Raw genomic sequence first — 21106 nt, forward strand, 5'->3', positions numbered from 1 at the left:
CTGATGGCTCACAACTAGCTATGCATTGTTGGTAGAGAGCCCACCAGTTTGTTCCTTTGAGAGACCTTGTTGTTTGGCAACCAGGTCCAAAGATGACTTCTGTAAGGCCATTGCCTGGATTGTATTCAGGATAGTTGCCATTTTCATGACATTCTTTCCAGTGGTCAGTATTTTTTATCTATGCCATAGACACTTTTACCATGTCCTAAAATTTGTCAGTTAAGCTATGGATTGTGTCGTGGATGGATTGACGTGATCTTATGAGGAGGTTTGATTGAGCTTGATAATCAACATGATTGACAAGTGAATCTAGAAATCTGAATATGATCAGCAGTCTTGTTATCTGTTGTTCTACTTGCTAATTGTGTACCTGAGAGGTCACCAGGATGGTTCTCCAGGACACTATATTCTCTGGAAAGATAGTAATACATGTTTTTAGTGCTGGGAACTCATCATATGTGGGCCAAAACTGTCAGATCCCAAATAGTGCCCAGCTGAAGATGGAGCTAGTCTCAGTTCTACATCTTTCCATTTTTCTTCCCCACTTTAGGCAAAGTGGCCACTGTCAGAAATTCTGAAATGGGGCGGGGGGGAGGCGGTCTGTGCCACTTTCACTTACTAAGTTTAATAAGAGAAAGGGTTGGAAGGCCTATCCAATAAGATGGTCTAAGTTGAAGTGCCTGAACAATATAATGCCTCACCTGAGGTCTCCTCTGCCTCTTACAAAGGTTCCCAATGTATGTACCTGAGCTACAATGCAGATATGGCCAGCCCAAATGGACCTTGACTCATTAGTGCAATTGCCTCCTCTACAGTACCCTGTGTGTCAACTGTAGTACGAGGTGTGACATTTTCCTCATGACAACTGCCAAACAAAGCCTTTGTTTAGATCATTGGATCTAAAAGATCACACATAGAATTTTGGCCTGAGTCAGATTCTCCTCATAATTTATACATATACATATATACATATATGTAAACATACACATATGCATGTATGCATACAATACACACATTCATTTACACACATATGTGTGCACATATAAATACATATTTTTCCTTTCCTTTCCTTTCCTTTCCTTTCCTTTCCTTTCCTTTCCTTTCCTTTCCTTTCCTTTCCTTTCCTTTTCTTTCTTCTTTCTTTTCTTTTCTTTTTCTTTTCTTTTCTTTTTTCTTTTCTTTTCTTTTCTCTTCCTTCCTTCCTTCCTTTCTTTCTTTCTTTCTTTCTTTCTTTCTTTCTTTCTTTCTTTCTTTCTTTCTTTCTTTTTCTTTCCTTTTTTAAATCCAATGAGCTAATATATAGTGTAGCATTAGTTTCGGATGTAGGGTGCAGTTCTTCATCCATTGCATAGAACACCCAGTACTCATTACATGAAGTGCCCTCCTTAATACTCATTGCCCAGTTAACCCATCCCCCCACCCACCTCTCCTCCAGCAACCCTCAGTTTATTTCCTACAGTTTAGAGTCTCTCAGGGTTTGCCTACTTCTCTGTTTTTATTTTTCCTTCCTTTTCCCTATATTCATCTGTTTTATTTTTTTTAATTCCACATGAGTGATATCAAAAGAAACAGTCAACAAAACTAAAAGACAACCTACAGAATGGGAGAGGATATTTGCAAATGACATATCAGATAAAGGGCTAGTATCCAAGATCTATAAAGAACTTATTAAACTCAAGAGCAAAGAAACAATCCAATCATGAAATGGAAAAAGACATGAACAGAAATCTCACAGAGGTATTTGTTTTTCTCTGTCTTATTTTGCTTAGCATAATATCCTCTAGTTCCATCTACATCAATTCAAATGGCAAAATTTCATTCTTTTTGATGGCTGAGTAATATTCCATTATATACATAAAACACTTCTTCTTTATCCATTCATCATCTGTCAATGTACATCTTGGGCTCTTTCCATAGCTATTATGGACATTGCTGCTATAAACATTGGGGTGCAGATTCCCCTTTGGATCATTATGTTTGTTTCCTTTGAATAAATACCTAGCAGTACAATTCTTGCATCAAAGTGTAGTTCTATTGGGATCCCTGGGTGGCGCAGCAGTTTGGCGCCTGCCTTTGGCCCAGGGCGCGATCCTGGAGACCCCGGATCGAATCCCACATCAGGCTCCCGGTGCATGGAGCCTGCTTCTTCCTCCGCCTGTGTCTCTGCCTCTCTCTCTCTCTCTCTCTCTCTGTGACTATCATAAATAATAATAATAATAAAAAGTGTAGTTCTATTTTTAACTTTTTGAGGAACCTCCATGTTGTTTGACAGAGTGGATGCACCAGTTTGCATTCTCACCAACAGTGCAAGAGGGTTTCCCTTTCTCTACTTGGTCACCAACATCTGTTGTTTCCTAAGTTGTTAACTTTAGCCATTCTGACTGGTGTGAAGTGGTATCTTATTGTGCTTTTGATTTGTATTTCCCTGATGATGTGGAACATTTTTCCATGTGTCTGTTGGCCAGTTGTATGTCTTCTTTGGAGAAATGTCTGTTCATGTCTTCTGCCCATTTCTTGACTGGATTATTTGTTCTTTGGGTGTTTAGTTTGATAAGTTCTTTATAGATATTGGATATTAATCCTTTATCTGATAAGACATTTGTAAATATCTTCTCCCATTGTGTAAGTTACCCTTTAGTTTTGTTTATGGTTTTCTTTGCTGTGCAAGAGTTTTATCTTGATAAAGTCCCTAGTATTGATAGGTAAGTACTTAGTGCCATTTTGTTACTTCTTTTATTATTGCTTTTGTAGTTCTTCTTTGTTCCTTTCTTGATTTGCTTCTTCTCTCATTATTATTTGGCTTTCTTTAATGATATATTTAGATTTCTTTCTCTTTATATTTGCACATATTTTACTGGCTTTTGATTTGTGGTTACCAATTGATTTATATATAACATCACTTCATATAGTAGTCTATAGTAAGTTGATGGTCATTTAGCTTTGAACCTATTCTTTACTCCTCTCCCCACCTCCACATTTTAGGTATATTGTGTCATGTTATATACATCCTTTTATTTTGTGATTCCCTTGAATGAATTTTACAGATTTATTTATTTTTACTGATTTTATGCTTCTTCTTCTTCTTCTTCTTCTTCTTCTTCTTCTTCTTCTTCTTCTTCTTCTTCTTTTTATTCTTATGGTCTTTTCTTTCCATTCAAATTATCCTCTTTAACATTTCTTGTATGGCTGGTTTAGTCTTGATAAATTCCTTTAATTTTTGTTTGTCTGGGAAACTCTTTATCTCTCCTTCTATTCTGAATGATAGCTTTACTGGATTCTTGACTGAAGATTTTTTTCCTTTCAGCACTTCGAATATAACATGCCCCACTCTTCTGGCCTGCAAAATTTCCACTGAAAAACCCACTGATAGCCTTATGGGGTTTCCCTTGTATGTAAATATTTTCTTTTCTCTTTACGTTTTTAAAATTATCTCTTTATCACTAACTTTTTTTTCCCAATTTAATTGTTTGTGTCTTGGTGTGTCCCTCCTAGGGCTGATTTTTGTTTAGGGCTATCTATGTATCTTTGATCTAGATGTCTATTTCCTTCCCCAGATTGGGGAAATTTTCAACTATTATTTCTCCAAGCAAATATTATGCCTTCTTTTCTCCCTCTTCTCCTTCTGGGATCCCTCTAATGCAGTGTTATGCTTGATAGTGTCACTGAATTCACGAAGTCTAATTTCTTTTTGTATTATTTTTTTTCTCCTACCTACTCAGCTTGATTGTTTTCCATTACTCCGCCCTTCTGGTTGTTGATCTATTTATCTGCTTCTTCTCTTCTATTATTTATTGCAACTTGTGTATTTTTAATTTTATTTGTTGAGTTCTTCATCTCTGATTTTTTAATGTTTTCTCTTTGTTAATGGCCTCACTGAGGTCCTTGACTCTTTTCTCAAGTTCAGTTAGTAGCTTTATGACTATTACTTTAAATTCTCTATCAGGCATGCTACTTATCCCCATTTCACTCATGTCTCTAGCTGTGATTTGGTCTTGTTATTTTATTTTGGACATATTCCTCTGTCTCCTCATTTTATCTAACTTTCTATAACTGTTCTTCTGTGTTAAGAAAGTCAATTATGTGTTCTGCTCTTATACATAGTGGCCTTATGAAGAAGAGTTCCTATAGTGCCCTGCAATGCAGTGTCTTCTGTCCATTTGAACCTGGCACTTCATGGGGATCTCCCAAGTGTGTCGCATGTGCTCTGCTGTTGTGGCTGAGCCACTTTTTCCTTCAGTCTAGTCATCTGCAATGACTCTCATTACCTATTATAGACAGTGTTTCATCCCCATGCTGTTAGTGGTCCAGCCTGGGGCTGCCTTAAGCTTGAGTTGAATCAGACCAGGCATTTGTCAGAGATGCAGGGTCATCAACCTGCAGGGCACTTTTCTTGTGTTGTCTCCTGTGAAGCTTTCATTGGTGGGTGTGGCCTGCACTCAGACCAGCATTCTGCCCCCAGATCACTACTGGGGTTGCAATCTGAGTTGTGTCTGATTATATTTTTCTCTCCCCAGGGGAGAGGAGTCATTTTGGAGGTGCTCACCCCTATCAAGGCTGCTTGCACACTACAAAGTGAAGGCTTGTGGTATCACTTTGGGTAGGCTCTAATCAAGAGTATGTTGGAGAGGGCAGATCCACAGAAGCCTGTGTGCGGGATGCATGGTATTAGCAATTTAGTAACAAGTGTCAGAGTAGTGCTGTTCCCAAAGATGGCCATATGTTTAGACTAGGGGTGGGGGAGAGGCATGGCTCTGGTCAGGTCCTTTGTTCCTGGAGAAGTCTCCCAAGGATCTCTTCCTCTTCAGCACATGCATTGAGATAGGTAAACAAATATTCCTCCCATATGCCCCCAGGTATTTTTCAAAATGCTGTTTCCAAGCTGTATCTCTGTGGGCTGTCTGTTGTACTCTTTAAGAGTGGAAACTCAGTTTTCTCTAACCCTCCCTGCTCCCAGGAAGCCAAGTCCACTGATTTTAAAGTTCCAAGTCTTAAGTCTCACTGTTTGTAAGAAATTCAACCTGTCTGGTTTTCAAAGCCAAATGTTATAGGGATTTGTCTTTCCCATTTGCGGTCCACAATGTGAAAGTCTGTTCCTCTCCCTCTCTGTTTAACCTGCAGTATCCTTTCCTCCTGTGAATAGTGCCATAGGTTCCTATAGCTCCCTACAGTATTTTTGCCCTTCCTACCTTCTTCAATGTGGCCTCTTAGTTGTGGACTTTGTTATGACAGTCTTTGAGTCATTTTATGTGTTTTTTACACTGATGTGTTTTCTAGTTGCATCTGTGTGACAAGGTGAGCTTAGGGTCCTTCTACTCCACCATCTTCCCTGGAATTTGCCACTGGAATTCTGATAGGGATTGATTTGAATCAGTAGATTGCTATGGGTGATGTGAACCTTTTGACAATGTTAAATCTTCCAATCCATGAGCATGGAATATCCATTTATTTCTGTCATCTTCAGTTACTTTCACCAGTATTTCATAGTGTTTAGTGTACAGGTCTTTTGCCTCCTTGATAAAACTTATTCCTAGTTATTTTATTATTTTGAAAGCTATTATAAGTGGTATTGTTTTCTTAATTTATCATTCTAATACCTTATATTAAAGCTGGTTTTTGTAGATCAACTTTGTGTACTGCAACTTTACTTAATTATTAGTTCTAATAGTTTTTGATGGAGTCTTTAGGGTTTTCTATTTATAATATTTTTTTAAAAAATTTTTATTGGAGTTCAATTTGCCAACATATAGCATAATACCCAGTGCTCATCCCACCGAGTGCCCCCCCTCTTTGTCCATCACCCAGTCACCCCAACCCCCCGCTCACTTCCCCTTCCACTACCTCTTGTTCATTCCTCAGAGTTAGGTGTTTCTCATGTTTTGTCACCCTTATTGATATTTTCAATCATTTTCTCTCCTTTCCCTTTATTCCCTTACACTAATTTTTATATTCCTCAAATGAATGAGACAATACAAAGTTAGTCCTTTCCAAATTGACTTATTTCACTCAGCACAATACCCTCCAGGTCCCTACACATCGAAGCTAATAGTGGGTATTTGTCGTTTCTAATGGCTGAGTAATATTCCATTGTATACATAAACCACATCTTCTTTATCCATTCATCTTTCGATGGACACTGAGGCTCCTTCCACAGTTTGGCTATTGTGGACATTGCAGTTGTCCCGGTGTTTCACTGCATCTGTATCTTTGGGGTAAATCCCCAGCAGTGCAATTGCTGGGTTGTAGGGCAGATCTATTTTTAACTCTTTGAGGAACCTCCACACAGTTTTCCAGAGAGGCTGGACCAGTTCACATTCCCACCAACAGCACAAGAGAGTTCCCCTTTCTCCACATCCTCTCCAAAATTTGTTGTTTACTGCCTTGTTAATTTTCCCCATTCTCACTGGTGAGAGGTGGTATCTCATTGTGGTTTTGATTTGTATTTCCCTGATGGCAAGTTATGCAGAGCATTTTCTCATGTGCTTGTTGGCCATGTCTATGTCTTCCTCTGTGAGATTTCTGTTCATGTCCTTTGCCCATTTCATGATTGGATTGCTTGATTCTTTGCTGTTGAGTTTAAGAAGTTCTTTATAGATCGTGTATACTAGCCCTTTATCTGATAGGTCATTTGCAAATATCATCTCCCATTCTGAAGGTTGTCTTTGTTGACTGTTTCTTTTGCTGTGCAGAAGCTTCTTATCTTGATGAAGTCCCAATAGTTCATTTTTGCTTTTGTTTCTCTTACCTTTATGGATGTATCTTGCAAGACATTGCTGTGGCCAAGTTCAAAAAGGATGTTGCCTGTGTTCTCCTCTAGGATTTTGATGGAATCTTGTCTCACATTTAGATCTTTTATCCATTTTGAGTTTATCTTTGTGTATGGTGTAAGAGAATGGTCTAGTTTCATTCTTCTGCATGTGGATGTCCAATTTCCCCAGCACTGTTTATTGAAGAGACTGTCCTTTTTCCAGTGGATAGTCATTCCTGCCTTGTCGAATATTAGTTGACCATAACGTTGGGGGCCACTTCTGGATTCTCTATTCTGTTCCATTGATCTATGTGTCTGTTTCTGTGCCAGTACCACATGGTCTTGATGACCACAGCTTTGTAGTACAACCTGAAATCTGGCATTGTGATGACCCAAATATGATTTTCTTTTTTAAAATTCCCCTGGCTATTAGGGGTCTTTTCTGATTCTGATTTGTTCCAACTCTCTGAAGAAAGTCCATGGTATTTTGATAGGGATTGCATTAAAAGTATAAATTGCCCTAGGTAACATTGACATTTTCACAATATTAATTCTTCCAATCCATGAGCATGAAATATTTTTCCATCTCTTTGTGTCTTCCTCAATTTCTTTCAGAAGTGTTCTGTAGTTTTTAGGGTATAGATCCTTTACCTCTTGGGTTAGGCTCATTCCTAGGTATCTTATGCTTTTGGGTGCAATTGTAAGTGGGATTGACTCCTTAATTTCTCTTTCTTCAGTCTCATTGTTAGTGTATAGAAATGCCACTGACTTCTGGGCATTGATTTTGTATCCTGCCATGTTGCTGAATTGCTGTATGAGTTCTAGCAATCTTGGGGTGGAGTCTTTTGGGTTTTCGATGTACAGTATCATGTCATCTGCAAAGAGTTTGACTTCTTCTTTGCCAATTTGAATGCCTTTTATTTCTTTTTGTTGCCTGATGCTGTGGCTAGGACTTCTAGTACTAGAATAGCAGTGGTGAGAGTGGACATCCCTATCTTGTTCCTGATCTTAGGGGAAAGGCTCCCAGTGCTTCCCCATTGAGAATTATATTTGCTGTGGGCTTTTCGTAGGTGGCTTTTAAGATGTAGAGGAATGTTCCCTTTATCCCTACACTCTGAAGAGTTTTGATCAGGAATAGATGCTGTATTTTGTCAAATTCTTTCTCTGCATCTATTTTTTTTTAAATTTTTATTTATTTATGATAGTCACAGAGAGAGAGAGAGAGGCAGAGACACAGGCAGAGGGAGAAGCAGGCTCCATGCACTGGGAGCCTGACGTGGGATTCGATCCCGGGTCTCCAGGATCGCGCCCTGGGCCAAAGGCAGGCGCCAAACCGCTGCGCCACCCAGGGATCCCTTTCTCTGCATCTATTGAGAGGATCATGTGGTTCTTGTTTTTTCTCTTGTTGATATGATCTATCATTTTGATTGCTTTATGAGTGTTAACCAGCCTTGCATCCTGGAGATAAATCCTACTTCGTCATGGTGGATGTTCTTTTTAATGTATTGTTGGATCCTATTGGCTAGTATCTTGTTGAAAATTTTGCATCTGTGTTCATCAGGGATATTGGTCTATAATTCTCTTTTTTGGTGGGGTCTTTGTCTGGTTTTGTAATTAAGGTGATGCTGGCCTCATATAATGAGTTTGGAAGTTCTCCATCTCTTTCTATCTTTCAGAACAGCTTTAGTAGAATAGGTATGGTTTCTTCTTTAAACGCTTGATAGAATTCCCCTGGGAAGCCATCTGGCCATGGACTTTTATGTCTTGGGAGGTTTTTGATGACTGCTTCAATTTCCTCCCTGGTTATTGGCCTTTTCAGGTTTTCTGTTTCTTTCTGTTCCAGTTTTGGTAGTTTGTGGCTTTCCAGAAATGTGTCCATTTCTTCTAGATTGCCTAATTTATTGGCGTATAGCTGCTCATAATGAGTTTTTTAAGATCGTTTTTATTTACTTGGTATTGGTAGTGATCTCTTCTTTCTCATTCATGATTTTATTACTTTGAGTCTTTTCTCTCTTTTTAATATGGTTGGCTAATGGTTTATCTATCTTATTAATTCTTTCAAAGAGCCAAGTCCTGATTTTGTTAATCTATTCCACAGTTCTTCTGGTCTCTATTTCATTGAGTTCTGCTAGAATCTTTATTAACTCTCTTCTTCTGCTGGGTGTAGGATCTATTTGCTGTTTATTCTCCAGCTCCTTTAGGTGCAAGGTTAGCTTTTGTAATTGAGTTCTTTCCAGTTTTTGGATGGATGCTTGTATTGCGATGTATTTCCCCCTCATGACTGCTTTTGCTGTATCCCAAAGATTTTAAACGGTTGTATCTTCATTCTCATTAATTTCCTGAATTTTAAATTCTTCCCTAATTTCCTGGTTGAACCTTTCATCTTTTAGCAGGATGGTATTTAACCTCCACGTGTTTGAAATCCTTCCAAACTTCTTCTTGTGATTTAGTTCTAGTTTCAAAGCATTGTGGTCTGAACTTATGCAGGGGATGATCCCTATCTTTTGGTATTGGTTAAGACCTGATTTGTGACCCAGTATGTGGTCTATTCTGGAGAAAGTTCCATGTGCACTTGAGAAGAATGTGTATTCAGTTGCGTTTGGATGTAAAGTTCTGTAAATATCTGTGAAATCCATCTGGTCCAGTGTATCATTTAAAGCTCTCGTTTCTTTGGAGATGTTGTGCTTAGAATACCTGTCATTTGTAGAAAGAGCTAGATTGAAGTCACCAAGTATAAGTGTATTATTATTAAGTATCTTAAATTTGGTTATTAATTGATTGATACACTTGGCAGCTCCCACATTCGGGGCATAAATATTGATGATTGTTAGGTCCTCTTGTTGGATAGATCCTTTAAGTATGATATAGTGTCGCTCTTCATTTCTTACTACAGTCTTTGGGATAAACTTTAACTTATCTAATATAAGGAGTGCTACCCCTGTTTTCTTTTGAGGACCATTTGAATGGTAAATGGTTCTCCAACCTTTATTTTCAGGCTATAGGTGTCCTTAGGTCTAAAATGAGTCTCTTGTAGACATCAAATAGATGGTTCTTGCTTTTTCATCCAGTCTGAAACCCTGCGTCTTTTGATTGTGTCATTAAGCCCATTCATGTTCAGAGTTACTGTTGAAAGATATGAATTTAGTGTCATCATGATACCTATTCAGTCCCTGTTTTTGTGGATTGTTTCCTTGGACTCCTCTTTCTTTTACAGGGTCCCCCTTAATATTTCTTGCAGAGCTGGTTTGGTGGTCACATATTTCCAGTTTTTGCCTATCTTGGTAGCTCTTTATCTCTCCTTCTGAATGAAGGAGAAGCTCTTCTGAATGAGTGCCTTGCTGAATAAAGTATTCTTGGCTGCAGGTTCTTCTCATTTACGACCCTGAATATATCCTGCCAGCCCTTTCTGGCCTGCCAGGTCTCTGTGGAGAGGTCTGCTGTTACTCTAATATGTGATCTTCACACTTAACTATGCACCAATATCCAGAAGGCCTAGTAAATTGAACTTGATATAGGACCACTATTTTCCACTTGGAACTCTAGGACCTTGGTTCAACCGCTAGTCTTGCTTATTTTTAAAAGGTGAGACATCTGTTTAAATATTACCAAGGCTCAATAATTTGCTCCCAGATTCTCTGGAAGGAGCAGAAAGAAGAGCAATTGTATTAAGCATAAGAGGTCATCACCTTAAAGACTCTCATTGAGCATCCGGCTGAACCCCATGAGCCCATCACTATCTGACTATGAGTTCCTTATGAGTTCCTTGGTAGGAGAGCCAATCAGTCTACTCTTTGGCAACCTACTGTTGAGTAACCAGATCAGAGATTTCTTTGATAGGCCCTAGCCTAAATAGTCTAGAGGGGGGCACATGCCTACCCTTCTTACATTACTCTTTCTGCTGATCAGTCTTTGCTATCTGTGCAGCAGCCATACTTTCCAAATTCAATGATTGCCAGTAAAGATCTGGATTATGTCTCTAAGTGATCAACATGGCCTTATGAGGAGGCTTAAAGATTGAATTGAGTTTAATAACCAATAAGAATTGCATGACCACCAACAACGAAAGAATTGCATGAGTAAATCTAGAAATAGTTTTATTAACGACCTCACCATGTATTGTTTCCACACTTCTTTTGTACATCTTGGAGACAACCAAGATGGCTCACAGGAAACTATATTTACTGGAAAGATGATTCAACCATCTTATGCAGTGCTGAAGAACTCATCGTGTGTGGGCCAAAGCTCTCAGAGTCCATATACTATCCAGCTGAGAATGTAGATGATGTTGAATGCTTGCATTTTTTCATCCTAGTACCATCTTCTTCCTCTTCCTTAGGCAAAGTGGCTATTTTTTCCTTACTCTGGAAATGGGGGTCTTTAATGCCATACCCCAGAGGTGCCTCCTTCAAGGAGGCAAACTGTCCAAGTCTCTAAGAGCTTCAAATTATTGGGTCAAGTGATCCCAAAGAGCTCTTCATTCTTTTTTATTTTAGATATAAGTCTTGATAAAAATTTGCTGTGTTGTAGGTTGATTTTTGGTGACAGGGACATATTTATAGCTAACAGTAATAATTGAATATAACTCAGTATTCAGGAGTTTCTGATGAATTTTGTTGTCATCACTGAAGGACTATATCAGTAGTTATGGAATTGCTTCTCTAGCTTTCCTAGGGTCTCTCTTTTGGATCTATATTTTGGACCACTATGTGAATTTGACCAGAGAGTTAGAGGCCATCCAGTGATCCCCCTAATATCTTAAAAGTTTATGTAAACAGTCATTAGTGCTACCCCAACTCCACAACTCCACTAGTACTTTCTGAGATGTATTGGCACAGCTGATGAAGTGCCATGGAACTCTCAGACTCTTGCAAATGATCCACTAACATCACTGGAGGGTGACTGACGAATTTCTCTAATACCTCTCAAAAGTGCCATGTTGGAAGTTGATTGTGTTTGTCTTCTAGGAAGTCAGTGTGTTTTATTGACCACTCTACTCACTTCACCAATTTGTCAGAGAATGCACTGTCAGTTGTTGAGTTGGCCAATTAAGATAACTAGCCAAACTGAAAGTAACAAGTAAACCTTTATTCAATTACTGTAAGTGTATAAGCAAGAATCTAAACAGGAAAGGCCAGTTTTAGCAATGTTCCATTTTTCCCTATTGAAGGAACCAGAGAAGTGTTTAATGTTTCATTACAAATGGGGAAGATGATTGTCTCTCACTGCTGAAGGATCTCCAAATAAAAGGCTCTTGCCATTGTATGGCCCCAGACTATGGGGGGATTTGGGAAGGACTAGGAGAGGAAAATACTGAAAATTGAGTCAGAAAGGAGACAATTGTCTTTAAGGCTTCCCCTATAAGGTAATCTAAGCAGAGTCACCTGCAGAGTACAGTGCTTTCTTTGAAGTCCATGAATGGAGCAGCTGGTCTGGGAAATGCTGGCCTGGAGAGGCCTGATGAGTACATGATTGCACTTCCTTCCAGAAACTAGCACACTGGCTGTGCTTTAAGTCTAGTGTGGGGTAGGAAGCTTTCTTATATGATAATTGCCAAGAAAAATCTTTGTAATTTTCTATGGGTTGAGCCTGAAAGCTTACAGATAGGATTTTAACTGAATCTGCACTTCTTAATTTTATACACATATACATATATGCTATATATGTATGCATGTATGTATATATTTTTGCACACGCATAAACACATATTCATACATTCACATGCATGTGAACATCATATGTGCATCTATCACCCATATTGCATGTATTAGAAGTCATGAAGACTCTTGTACATTTTCAATTCTTGTGCCTCAGCTCTCATTCTTGCTTTCTTCCATTTCTTATATATATATATGTTCTTCCAATGTCAATCTTGAATATTAAAGCATCAACAGATTCATGTATTTGCTCAATTTTACAATACTTCAACTTGTTAAGGAACTGCTCAGCACATACCTCTATAAAAATAAACCTATTCAATCCTGCAGTCTGCCCCCTATTTTCTTGCCCAACACTAAGGGAATGTTTCAAACTCTATATTGATGACTTATTTGGATTAGTGTTGTTATTTTTATGCCTTCATTAGGTTCATTTCATTACATTTGCTTTCAGTTTTAGTTTCTTCATTTTATCCTTATTGATTTAATTTTATTTTTGCAATGTGTAGAGCATTAATACATAACACATTAATGTGCTTCCAAAAGTAAATATTATGCAAAATATATATGTCCTTCCCCTTGTACTCCCAAGTCTTCTTTCCCACCCTTGTCTTCTTGTAGGTAACTCACTATAGTTTTGTCATGGTTTTTTTCCTTGTGCTTCATTTTGTAAAGTTAATATCTATTTCTCTCTCTCTTTTTTTTTTTTTTTATTTCTTCATTCTGACCCAAAAGTTAGCATACTAGGTACATTTTTTAAAAGAGTTTTTTCACTTAAGCATTAGCTCTTAGAAATCTCTTCTTGTCAGTTTATAGAAATATTTATTATTATTACACAGAGACATAAAGCAGTTTATATCACATTATATGCCATAGATTATATTAGGTTGTTAATTTATAGGATATACCTTAGTTTATTCAACCAATATCCTATTCTTCAACATTTTGATGGTTTTAAATATTTTACAGTTACAAATAATGCTCTAATGAATAACCTTGTACATATGCATTTTTATTGTTTGGTCTATTGTTATGAATTAAGCTATTCCATTCGGTATCCACCAAGGCCAAAAAGTACAGATTATTGTAAAATATATTTGATGCCTCAGAATATTTATGAAATATAAAACAGTTTCAGTAATACCCTTTAAAACTTTCCTTATTGGGGCACCTGAATGGCTTAGTAGATTGTGTCCAACTCTTGATTTCAGCTCAGATCATGATCCCAGGGTTGTGAGACAGAGTCCCTTGGCAGGCTCCAAAATTGAGCATGGAGCCTGCTTGGGATTTTCTCTCTCTTCCCCTTGCCCCTCCCCACCTCATACTCTTTCTGACTCTCTATAAAACAACAACAACAACAACAACAACAACAACAAAACATAATCTTCATGTAAGACCTAACATTAGGACAATTTATATATAGCTATGAAAGTGAGAGAAAATGCTATTGTATACTTGTTATAAATTCAAATCTGTAGTTTTCACAGTAGATCTGTTTTTCCAGTTAATGAACAAAATGCATCTCTTTATTTAGTTCATTTTGCTCTACCAGATGAAAATCTAATACTTCCAAGTCAAGATTCAGTGTCAAAACTCCAAATGGAAGTAGAGAAACCAATAATTTACAGAAAGGAAAGACGTCATAGCAAGTATAAAAATTATGGATAACTTTCTTTTAAACCGATCAAGATCTTTTTCTTTGGTTCATGAATACAGATTTGAGCCTATATATTATAGAAATTTTACACTCTTACTTAAAGTGAATATGCAAACATAATGAGAAAACAAAAGCAAAAGCCTTACTGCCTTCAGATTGTAATTTCTAGTCATAAGATTATTTCATAACCATAGGACATGCACTCAGTATCCACCAAGGCCCAATAACTGCTCAATAGTATCTCAAAGTATCTTTCAACTGACTTTAGGAGATTACAGTTTCCAGGAGATCATGACCAATGGGCAATTCTGACCTCCAGTAGTGTCATTCCAACATATGCTCCAGTTATTGTGCTTTTGGCATTCTATTTAAAAAGTATGATTTAGGGATCCCTGGGTGGCTCAGTGGTTTAGCGCCTGCCTTCAGCCCAGGGCGTGATCCCGGAGACCCTGGATCGAGTCCCACATCGGGTTCCCTGCATGGGGCTTGCTTCTCCGTCTGCCTCTCTCTCTCTCTCTCTCTCTCTCTCTCTCTCTCTCTCTTTCTGTGTGTCTCTCATGAATAAATAAATAAGATCTTTAAAAAGTAAATAAATAAAATAAAAAGTCTGATTTATCACTTACATATAACACCCAGTGCACATCATAGCAAGTGTACTTCTTAATATCCATTTATATGTAAGTGATGAATCACTGAATTCTCCTAAAACCAATCTTACACTATATGTTAGCCAACTAGAATTTAAATAAAAAATGGAAACTAAATAAATAAAAGTTATCACCAGTTTGCATTCCTATCCATTCTCTGCATCCTTACCTGTTGCTTCCTGTGTTGGTCATTTTAGCCATTCTGACAGGTGTGAGGTAATATCTCATTGCAGTTTTGATTTGTATTTCCCTGATGATGGGTGATGTTGATGATCTTTTCATGTATCTGTTAGCCATCTGGAGGTCTTCTTTGGAAAAATGTCTATTCATGTGTTCTGTCCATTTTTAAGCTAGATTATTTTTGGTGAGTTGAGTTTTTATAAGTTCTTATATATTTTGAAAACTAACACTTTATCAGATATGTCATTTGCAAATATTTTCTCCCATTCTGTAGGTTGCGTTTTAGTTTTGTTGATTGTTTCCTTCAGTATGCAGAAGCTTTTTATCTTGATAAAGTCCCAATAGTTCATGTTTTTACTTTTGTTTCCCTTGCCTCAGGGGATGTATCTAGTAAGAAGTGTAATGGCTGATATCAAAGAAGTTAGGAAAAAAAAAGAAAAATTATTTAAATTCAATGTAGGTAAAATATAGCATATTATTAATTTCAGGGGCAGAATTTAGTGATTCATCACTTGCATATAACACCCAGTACTCATTACATAAGTGCCCTCTTTAATGCCCATTACCCAATTACCCCACCACCCCACCCATTTTTACATCCATACTCATCAGAGATATTGACCTGTAGTTCTCTTTTTTAGTGAATTCTTTATCTGGTTTTGGTATCAAGGTAATGCTGAACTCACTGAATAGATTCGGATGTTTTCCTTCATTTTCTATTTTTTGGAATAGTTTGAGAAGAATAGGTATTAACTCTTTAAATATTTGGTAGAATTCTCCTGTGAAGCCATCTGGACCTGGATTTTTGTTTGTTGGGAGTTTTCTGATTACTGATTCAATTCTCTGGTGGTTATAGTCATGTTCACATTTTTTTTCTTTCTTTCTAGGTCATCCAACTTGTTGGCATGTTTTTTTTATAATATTCTCTTACAATCATTTGTATTTCTGTGGTGTCAGTTGTTGTTTCTCCTCATTTATGATTCCATTTGAGTCCTTTCTCTTTTCTTTTTGGTAAGTCTAGCTAGAGGTTTATTAATTTCATTAATTTTGTCAAAGAACTCCTTGTTTCATTGATCTGTTCTCTTTAGTTTCTATTTTTTTTAATTTGTATATCATTTATTTTTGCTCCAATCTATATTATTTCCTTCCTTCTGCTCAGGACAGGCTTCATTTGTTGTCCTTCTTCTTGCTTCCTTTGGTGTACGGTTAGTTGCATATTTGAAATTTTTCTTACTTCTTGAGATAGGCCTGTATTGCTATATATTTCCTTCTTAGGACTGCTTTTTGCTGTATTCCAAAGACTTTAGATGGTTGTATTTTCATTATCAGTTTTTTCCATGTATTGTTTTAATTTATTCTTTGATTTCTTGGTTGACTCATTCATTATGTAGTAGCATGTTGTTTAACCTCAATGTATGTGTGCTCTTTCTAAGTTTTTTCTTGTGGTTGGCTTCTAATTTCATTGTATTGAGGTCAAAGAAAGTACATGGTATGATTTAAAATTTGATATTTGTTGATCTAATATGTGATCTATCCTGGAGAATGTCTCATGTGTACTTGAAAAAAATGAGTATCCTACTGTTTTAGGGTGGAATATTCTGAATATATCTGTTAGATCCATCTGGTTCAGTGTTTCATTCAAAGCCATTGTTTTCCTGTTGGTTTTCTGTTAGATGATCTGTCCATTGATGTAAATGGTGTGCTAACATCCCCTATTATTATTGTGTATCAATGAATTTTTTTAGGTTATTGTTTTATTCATTTGGGTGCTCCCATGTTGGGTGCCTATATATTTACAATTGTTAGATCCTCATGTTGGATTGCCCTCCTTATTATGATGTAGTGCTCTTCTTTATCTCTTGGTTCACACTTTGTTTTATTTTTTTTTAAGATTTTATTTATTTATTTATGAGAGACACACACACACACACACAGAGAGAGAGAGAGAGAGAGAGAGAGAGAGAGAGGCAGAGACACAGGCAGAGGGAGAAGCAGGCTCTATGCAGGGAGCCTGACATGGGACTCGAAGCCGGGTCTCCAGAATCAGGCCCTGGGCTGAAGGTGGTGCTAAACCGCTGAGCCACCTGGGCTGCCCTCACACATTGTTTTAAAGTCTAGTTTGTATGATATAAATATTGCTAATCCAGCTTTCTTTTGACATCTATTTGCATGATAAATATTTCTCAAAACCCTCCCTTTCAATATACAGGTTGTCTTTAGTTCTAAAATCAGTAGGCAACATATAGATGGGTCTTGTTTTTTAATCCATTCTGATGCCCTATGTCTTGATTGGAGCATTTGCCCATTTACATTCATTGTAACTATTGATAGATATGTATTTATTGCCATTGTATTGCTTATTGTAACATTGTTTCTGGAGATTTTCTCTATTCCTTTATTGTCTTTGTCACACTTGGTCTTTTCTTTCCACTCAGGGTCCCTTTTAATATAGTTTACAGGGCTAGGTTAGTGGTAATGACCTCCATAGTTCATTGGTTTGTTTGTTTGTTTGTTTGTTTTTGTTTTTGTTTTTGTTTTTGTTTTTGTTTTTTTTGTCTGGGAGACTCTCTCTCCTTCTATTCTGAATGATAGCCTTGCTGGATATAGTATTCTTGGCTACAGATTTTTCCATTCAGCACGTTGAATATCTCAAGCCACTCTCTCTGGCTTGCTAAGTTTCTGTTGAGAAATCTGCAGCTAGCCTTATGCAACTTCCCTTTCAAGCTAGCGACTTCTTTTGTATTGCTACTTTTAAGATTTTTTCTTTATCACTATGTTTTGCAAATTTAATTACAATGTCTTGGTATTGGCCTGTTTTTGTTGATTTTGATGGAAGTTCTCTATGCTTCCTGGATCTGGATGTCTGTTTCCTTCCCAGATGAGGGAAGTTTTCAGCTATAGTTTCCTCTAATAAATTTTCTACCTTCTTTGCTTTCTCTTCGTCTTCTAGATTACTATAATATGAATGTTTTTATATTTGATGGAGTACTGAATTCCCTAAGACTATTGTTGTGTTCCATAATTCATCCTTTTCTCTTTTGTTCACCTTCATTATTTTCTTTTTTCTTTTTTTTTTTTCACCTTCATTATTTTCAATCATTTTGTCTTCTGTTGTCTATAATTCATTGCTCTGCTTCTTCCAACCTGTTGTTCATTGCATCAAGCCTGTTTCCAATTTGATTTATTGTATTCTTCATCTCTGATTCATTTTTTAACTATTTGTCTCTGTAATAAGGGCCTCACTAATATATTCTATTCCTTTCTCAAACTCAGTGAGTGTCCTCATGATTGTTGCTTTAAATTCTTCATCAGGCATGTAACTTATATTTGTTTCACTTAGATCTCCAGCCATAGCCATATCTTGTTTTTCATTTAATATGAATTCTTCTGTCTTGGCATTTAAGTCTCTGAATTCTTCTCTGTGTTAGAAAAACCAGTTGTGTCTTCTGCTTTTGACTGTATTGGCTTTATGAAGAATAGGTCATATAGTGTCCAGTGCCTGGCACTTCAGGGAATGTCTCTGGTGTGTGCCATGTATACTCTGCTGTCGTGCTTGGCTCTTCTATCTTTCAGGCCAGTGTCTGAAGAGGCTCTCCCTGCTTGCTGTGGACAGTGTTTTATCCTTGGCCTGAATGTGGTGAATTTTAATTCTGGATTTCTAATCTATATTGCATTCCTTATCTCTGAAGAATGTCTTTTAATATTTTCTTGAAATTCAGATTTCCTGTCAAAAAAAATATCCTCTGTTTGTTTTTATAATGAGAAAACTATTGTGTCTCTTTCAATTTTGAGGGATGACTTTTCTGGATACAGCATTCTAGATTGGTAGAGTTCTTCCATCAACACTTTAAATGTTTCTCTCTATTTTCTTGTTGCTTGCATTGTTTGGTGAGAATTATGGTATAATTCTTATCCTTGACTCTCTATAGGTTAGGTGTTTTGTTTTGTTTTCCTCTGGAGTCTTTAAGATGTTTTTCTCTGTCTTTGATTTTCTACTTTGAATGTAATATAATTAGATATAGGTTTTTTGGTATTTATCATCTTTGATATTCTCTGAGCTTCTATGATCTGTGGTTTGGGGCTGTCATTAATTTGGAAAACTCTCAGCCATTATTACTTTAAATATTTCTTTTGTTCCATTGTTTCCTCTGATATTCCCACTTGTGTATATTAAAACTTTTATAATTGTCTCAGATTTTAGATATTCTGTTCCTTTTTTTTTCATTTATTTTTCTTTTCAATTTGGAAAGTATTTAATGGCATATCCTCACTACTGATTTTTTTTTCCTTGACTATGTCCAATATACTGATGAGCACATTAAAGGTATCCTTAATTTCTGCTGTAGTGTTTTTGATTTCTAACATTTTGATTTTTTTTAGATGTTCCAGATATCTGTTTATATTACCCATCTGTTCTCACATGTTGTCTATTTTTTCCGTGAGAGCTCTTAGCATATTAGTCATAATAAAAAGGCCAGCCCATTGCTGGGGTCCATTGATTTGGGCCTGTCAGCTGGATCCTCAGGAGCAAAGCTGGATTCTCAGTCTGTGAGAGAGGGATCTGGATCCTGGGTCCATGGGGGCTAGCTAGCCTGGCTCTGAATTGTATTGGGGCAGGCCTGGAGACTTGATACATGTATGCTAGCCTAGAACCTAGTTCCATGATAGCTAGCATAGAATCTGGGGTCTATAGCAATGGACCTAGAACATAGGTCTACACATACTAGCCTGGAATCTGGTTACATGGAGACCATCCTGCAACCCAGATCCTCAGGGTGGGCCTGGAGTCTGGATTTACAAAGACTGACCTGGCACCAGAGTCTATAGGTCATACCTAAAGCTGGTGTCTGTGGGGTTAGCATGAAGTTGTTGGTATGAAAAAGTGGGACTCTAGTGCAGCATGCATCTTCAGGAGTCAAATTGGCACCAGGCCCACTGGAGCCTGGGTCTATGAATATGTCTAGTGCTTGGGTCTGCAGAGGAAGTTCTGGAGCCTGGATCCATTGGAGGTAGTAGCATGTGGGTCTGCTGTGACTGTCTTGGTAGTGGGGTAGACCTGCAAATAGTCCCTAGAGGCTGGTTTGGCACCAGGGTCCACTGCACTTGACTTTTCACCTGAATCACAGGGGTGGACCTGGAATCCGATACCTTGGCCCATGGGAACAGGTCTAGAGTCTGGGTCTGTGGACACCAGCCTGATACCAGCCTCCTGATCCAATCTTTGGATCCAATCCAATCAACAGTACAGGCCTAAAGGTTGTGTCTATGGAGACCAGCTTGGTACCAGGGACCACATGGATTAGCCTGGAGTCCAGGTCTGCAGAGGTAGACCTAGAGCTTGAATCTGCTAAAATGGGCCTGGCACTGGGATCTTTGGAGGTGGACCCAGAGCCTGGATCCTCAGGGGCCAACCTGGTACCAGGTCTCACTTTAGTAGGCCTGGTACCAGGGGTAGTAGTGAAGTCAGACACTCATTTCATTTTCTTTCCTTCCAGGAGAGCTCTTAAATACAAGGAAATCTCTCTTGACATAGTACTGCATAGGCTTGGGGAAAGGGTGAAATGAGTTAAGTGAAACTGTCTGGCCTCCCCTCTTTAGTGTGTTTTTTCTTATTTTTGTGCTCTATCCAGGTGCTGTTATCTCTCATCTAGATTTCAGAATTCATATGAAGGTATTTTTATGTGTGGATGATTGTCAAATCATTGTTTCTGTGCATGGACAAGGTCTGTAACCTCTTATTCTGCTATCTACCTTAACATTAATTTCTTTCTAGCATTTATTTTTTATTTGTTCTTAGAATTTCCACCTCTCTGCTTACATTGCCCATCTGTTCTTGCATGTTGTCTACTTTTTCTATTAGAGTCCTTTGTATATTAATAATATTCTGATAATTCCAATATCCCTGCCATCTCTGAGCATCATTCTGATGCTTTTGTCTCTTTAAACTATAATTTTTATCTTTTACTGTGCCTTAGAATTTTTGTTGTAAGTTAAACATGATATACTGGGGAAAGGAGCTCCAGTAAATAGATCTTTAATGATATAGTAGAAATGTGTGCAAGAAGAGAGAGTGTTTGATGGTCTTATTATTACATCTCATTCTATTTGTGAGCCTATGTCCCTGTACTATCAACTCCACCAGTTCTCCTCAGTTGCCCCCACTTCCGTGGCACTAGAATTTCTAGAGTGGCCTGGAGTTGATTATTTTTATCCTCTTAGGTGG

Source organism: Vulpes lagopus, chromosome 8 (assembly GCF_018345385.1).
Source record: "Vulpes lagopus strain Blue_001 chromosome 8, ASM1834538v1, whole genome shotgun sequence".
Taxonomy (NCBI): domain Eukaryota; kingdom Metazoa; phylum Chordata; class Mammalia; order Carnivora; family Canidae; genus Vulpes; species Vulpes lagopus.